Source organism: Salmo trutta, unplaced genomic scaffold (assembly GCF_901001165.1).
Source record: "Salmo trutta unplaced genomic scaffold, fSalTru1.1, whole genome shotgun sequence".
In the NCBI taxonomy this organism is placed as follows: Eukaryota; Metazoa; Chordata; class Actinopteri; order Salmoniformes; family Salmonidae; genus Salmo; species Salmo trutta.
In genome coordinates, this window is record NW_021823073.1 from 3,277,725 (window position 1) to 3,282,987 (window position 5,263).

The following is a 5,263-nucleotide window of genomic DNA, read 5'->3' on the forward strand; positions in this document are numbered from 1 at the left end:
ACAGAAAACTGGGACAAGTTATTGCAATGGGTATTTGATACAGTGATGTTTGCATTCCTCGTAAGTCAATAAAGGTTCAACCAGGCTGTCATAGCTGATAACCCACATTAACATAGTTATTAAATCATTAAGAGTGAGTATTACCGTAGATGCTGACGCATATCCTGTCTAGTTTTGGGGCGGCAGGAAGCCTAGTGGTTAGAGCAGGAAGCCTAGTGGTTAGAGCATGTAGCCTAGTGGTTAGAGCAGGTAGCCTAGTGGTTAGAGCAGGTAGCCTAGTGGTTAGAGCAGGAAGCCTAGTGGTTAGAGCAGGAAGCCTAGTGGTTAGAGCAGGAAGCCTAGTGGTTAGAGCAGGTAGCCTAGTGGTTAGAGCAGGTAGCCTAGTGGTTAGAACAGGTAGCCTAGTGGTTAGAGCAGGTAGCCTAGTGGTTAGAGCAGGAAGCCTAGTGGTTAGAGCAGGTAGCCTAGTGGTTAGAGCAGGTAGCCTAGTGGTTAGAGCAGGAAGCCTAGTGGTTAGAGACAGGTAGCCTAGTGGTTAGAGACAGGTAGCCTAGTGGTTAGAGACAGGTAGCCTAGTGGTTAGAGCAGGGTAGCCTAGTGGTTAGAGGCAGGTAGCCTAGTGGTTAGAGCAGGAAGCCTGGTGGTTAGAGCAGGTAGCCAGTTGTTAGAGCAGGTAGCCTAGTGGTTAGAGCAGGTAGCCTAGTGGTAGAGGAAGGTAGCCTAGTGGTTAGAGGCAGGTAGCCTAGGGTTAGATTCGCAGGTAGCCTAGTGGTTAGAGCAGGTAGCCTAGTGGTTAGAGGCAGGTAGCCTAGTGGTTAGAGCAGGTAGCCTAGTGGTTAGAGCAGGAAGCCTAGTGGTTAGAGCAGGAAGCCTAGTGGTTAGAGCAGGTAGCCTAGTGGTTAGAGCAGGTAGCCTAGTGGTTAGAGCAGGTAGCCAAGTGGTTAGAGCAGGTAGCCAAGTGGTTAGAGCAGGAAGCCTAGTGGTTAGAGCAGGTAGCCTAGTGGTTAGAGCAGGTAACCTAGTGGTTAGAGCAGGTAGCCAAGTGGTTAGAGCATTGTGCCAGTAACTGAAAGGTTGCTAGATTGAATCCCCGAGCTGACAAGGTAAAAATCCTAGTGGTTAGAGCAGGTAGCCTAGTGGTTAGAGCAGGTAGCCTAGTGGTTAGAACAGGTAGCCTAGTGGTTAGAGCAGGTAGCCTAGTGGTTAGAGCAGGTAGCCTAGTGGTTAGAGCAGGAAGCCTAGTGGTTAGAGACAGGTAGCCTAGTGGTTAGAGACAGGTAGCCTAGTGGTTAGAGCAGGTAGCCTAGTGGTTAGAGCAGGTAGCCTAGTGGTTAGAGGCAGGTAGCCTAGTGGTTAGAGCAGGAAGCCTGGTGGTTAGAGCAGGTAGCCAGTTGTTAGAGCAGGTAGCCTAGTGGTTAGAGCAGGTAGCCTAGTGGTTAGAGGAGGTAGCCTAGTGGTTAGAGGCAGGTAGCCTAGTGGTTAGAGCAGGTAGCCTAGTGGTTAGAGCAGGTAGCCTAGTGGTTAGAGCAGGTAGCCTAGTGGTTAGAGCAGGTAGCCTAGTGGTTAGAGCAGGAAGCCTAGTGGTTAGAGCAGGAAGCCTAGTGGTTAGAGGCAGGTAGCCTAGTGGTTAGAGCAGGAAGCCTGGTGGTTAGAGCAGGTAGCCAGTAACTGAAAGGTTGCTAGATTGAATCCCCGAGCTGACAAGGTAAAAATCTGTCGTTCTCCCCGTGAACAAGGCAGTTAACCCTCTTTTCCCCAGTAGGTCATCATTGTAAAAGACAGATTTGTTAGGTTACAGTTAGTAGGGTACAGTTAGTAGGGTACAGTTAGTAGGGTACAGTTAGTAGGGTACAGTTAGTAGGATACAGTTAGTAGGTTACAGTTAGTAGGGTACAGTTAGTAGAGTACAATTAGTAGGATACAGTTAGTAGGATACAGTTAGTAGGGTACAGTTAGTAGGATACAGTTAGTAGGATACAGTTAGGTTACAGTTAGTAGGGTACAGTTAGTAGGATACAGTTAGGTTACAGTTAGTAGGGTACAGTTAGTAGGATACAGTTAGGGTACAGTTAGTAGGGTACAGTTAGTAGGGTACAGTTAGTAGGGTACAGTTAGTAGGATACAGTTAGTAGGGTACAGTTAGTAGGGTACAATTAGTAGGATACAGTTAGTAGGTTACAGTTAGTAGGTTACAGTTAGTAGGGTACAGTTAGTAGGATACAGTTAGTAGGGTACAGTTAGTAGGGTACAGTTAGTAGGATACAGTTAGTAGGGTACAATTAGTAGGATACAGTTAGTAGGTTACAGTTAGTAGGGTACAGTTAGTAGGTTACAGTTAGTAGGATACAGTTAGTAGGATACAGTTAGGTTACAGTTAGTAGGGTACAGTTAGTAGGATACAGTTAGGTTACAGTTAGTAGGGTACAGTTAGTAGGATACAGTTAGGTTACAGTTAGTAGGGTACAGTTAGTAGGTTACAGTTAGTAGGGTACAGTTAGTAGGGTACAGTTAGTAGGATACAGTTAGTAGGATACAGTTAGGTTACAGTTAGTAGGATACAGTTAGTAGGGTACAGTTAGTAGGATACAGTTAGTAGGGTACAGTTAGTAGGGTACAGTTAGTAGGGTACAGTTAGTAGGTTACAGTTAGTAGGATACAGTTAGTAGGGTACAGTTAGTAGGATACAGTTAGTAGGGTACAGTTAGTAGGATACAGTTAGTAGGATACAGTTAGTAGGGTACAGTTAGTAGGGTACAGTTAGTAGGGTACAGTTAGTAGGATACAGTTAGTAGGGTACAGTTAGTAGGATACAGTTAGTAGAGTACAGTTAGTAGGATACAGTTAGTAGGTTACAGTTAGTAGGATACAGTTAGTAGGTTACAGTTAGTAGGGTACAATTAGTAGGATACAGTTAGTAGGATACAGTTAGTAGATTACAGTTAGTAGGTTACAGTTAGTAGGATACAGTTAGTAGGTTACAGTTAGTAGGTTACAGTTAGTAGGGTACAGTTAGTAGGATACAGTTAGTAGGATACAGTTAGTAGGATACAGTTAGTAGGGTACAATTAGTAGGTTACAGTTAGTAGGTTACAGTTAGTAGGGTACAGTTAGTAGGGTACAGTTAGTAGGTTACAGTTAGTAGGGTACAGTTAGTAGGGTACAATTAGTAGGATACAGTTAGTAGGGTACAGTTAGTAGGTTACAGTTAGGAGGGTACAGTTAGTAGGTTACAGTTAGTAGGATACAGTTAGTAGGGTACAGTTAGTAGGTTACAGTTAGTAGGTTACAGTTAGTAGGGTACAGTTAGTAGGATACAGTTAGTAGGATACAGTTAGTAGGTTACAGTTAGTAGGTTACAGTTAGTAGGATACAGTTAGTAGGTTACAGTTAGTAGGGTACAGTTAGTAGGGTACAGTTAGTAGGATACAGTTAGTAGGATACAGTTAGTAGGGTACAGTTAGTAGGGTACAGTTAGTAGGATACAGTTAGTAGGTTACAGTTAGTAGGTTACAGTTAGTAGGGTACAGTTAGTAGGGTACAGTTAGTAGGGTACAGTTAGTAGGTTACAGTTAGTAGGATGCCGTTAGTAGGGTGCAGTTAGTAGGTTACAGTTAGTAGGATACAGTTAGTAGGATACAGTTAGTAGGTTACAGTTAGTAGGGTACAGTTAGTAGGGTGCAGTTAGTAGGATACAGTTAGTAGGGTACAATTAGTAGGATACAGTTAGTAGGATACAGTTAGTAGGGTACAGTTAGTAGGTTACAGTTAGTAGGATGCCGTTAGTAGGGTGCAGTTAGTAGGATACAGTTAGTAGGTTACAGTTAGTAGGATACAGTTAGTAGGATACAGTTAGTAGGTTACAGTTAGTAGGGTACAGTTAGTAGGGTACAGTTAGTAGGTTAAAAGGCAATATGCTGTAATACACCTGGCTGGGAACTGGACCTTTATACTGTGACAGTAGATACATATTTGTATTGTTGTGATGGATCAGAGTAGTTCCTTTTCAGATGTGGTTGGGTTTTAGACATTCTCTCTGTCTCTGTCTCTCTATGTCTCTGTCTCTCTCTCTGTCTCTCTCTGTCTCTTTCTCTCTTTTTTTCTCTCTCTCTCAATTTCAACTAAATTCAATTGAAGGGTTTTATTGGCGTGGGAAACGTATGTTTACATTGCCAAAGCAAGTGAAATAAATAATAAACAAAAGTGAAATAACATCTGGTGCTCCTTAGTGGTGCAGAGGTCTAAGGCATTGTAACATCACAGTGCTAGAGGCGTCACTACAGACCCCGGTTCGATTACAGGCTGTATCACAACCGGCCGTGATTGGGAGTTCCATAATTGGGCACAATTGGCCCAGCGACGTCGGGGTTTGGCCCGGGGTAGGCCGTCTTTGTAAATAAGAATTTGTTCTTAACTGACTTGCCTAGTTAAATAAAGGTTGAAATAAATAAATAATAAAATAAATAAACAAAAAGTAAACATTACACTCAGAAAATGTCCAAAAGAATAAGGGAAAGGGGGAGACCTAGTCAGTTGTACAACTGAATGCCTTCAACTGAAATGTGTCTTCAGCATTTAACCCAACCCCTCTGAATCAGAGAGGTGTGGAGGGCTGCCTTAATCAATATCTATGTCATCGGTGTCCGGAGAATAAACACATTTCAAATGTGACATTATGTGCAAATAGTTAAAGTACAAAAGGGAAAATAAATAAACATAAATATGGGTTGTATTTACAATGGTGTTTGTTCTTCACTGGTTGACCTTTTCTTGTGGCAACAGGTCACACATCTTGCTGCTGTGATGTCACACTGTGGTATTTCACCCAATAGATATGGGAGTTTATCAAAATTAGGTTTGTTTTCTAATTCTTTGTGGATCTGTGTAATCTGAGGGAAATATGTGTCTCTAATATGGTCATACATTTGGCAGGAGGTTAGGAAGTGCAGCTCAGTGTCCACCTCATTTTGTGGGCAGTGTGCACAGCTGCATTTCTCAATAGCAAGGCTATACTCACCGAGTCTCTCTCTGAACACAAGTAATTTAAAATGACATGGTGAGATGATAAATGTTTTAATAAAGTAGTCCATCATGATCTGAGCTGTTTGAATGGAGGCCTACGGAGGGCGCCATCACACACTGAGCATACGATCACCACTCTCCCGACCACCCAGGTCTCCACATAACCCTGCAACACTTTCAGCACGTGGAGAGAGAGGGGAGGGACAACTCCACTGGCTCACGGTCTCGGTATAAATACCGTCAA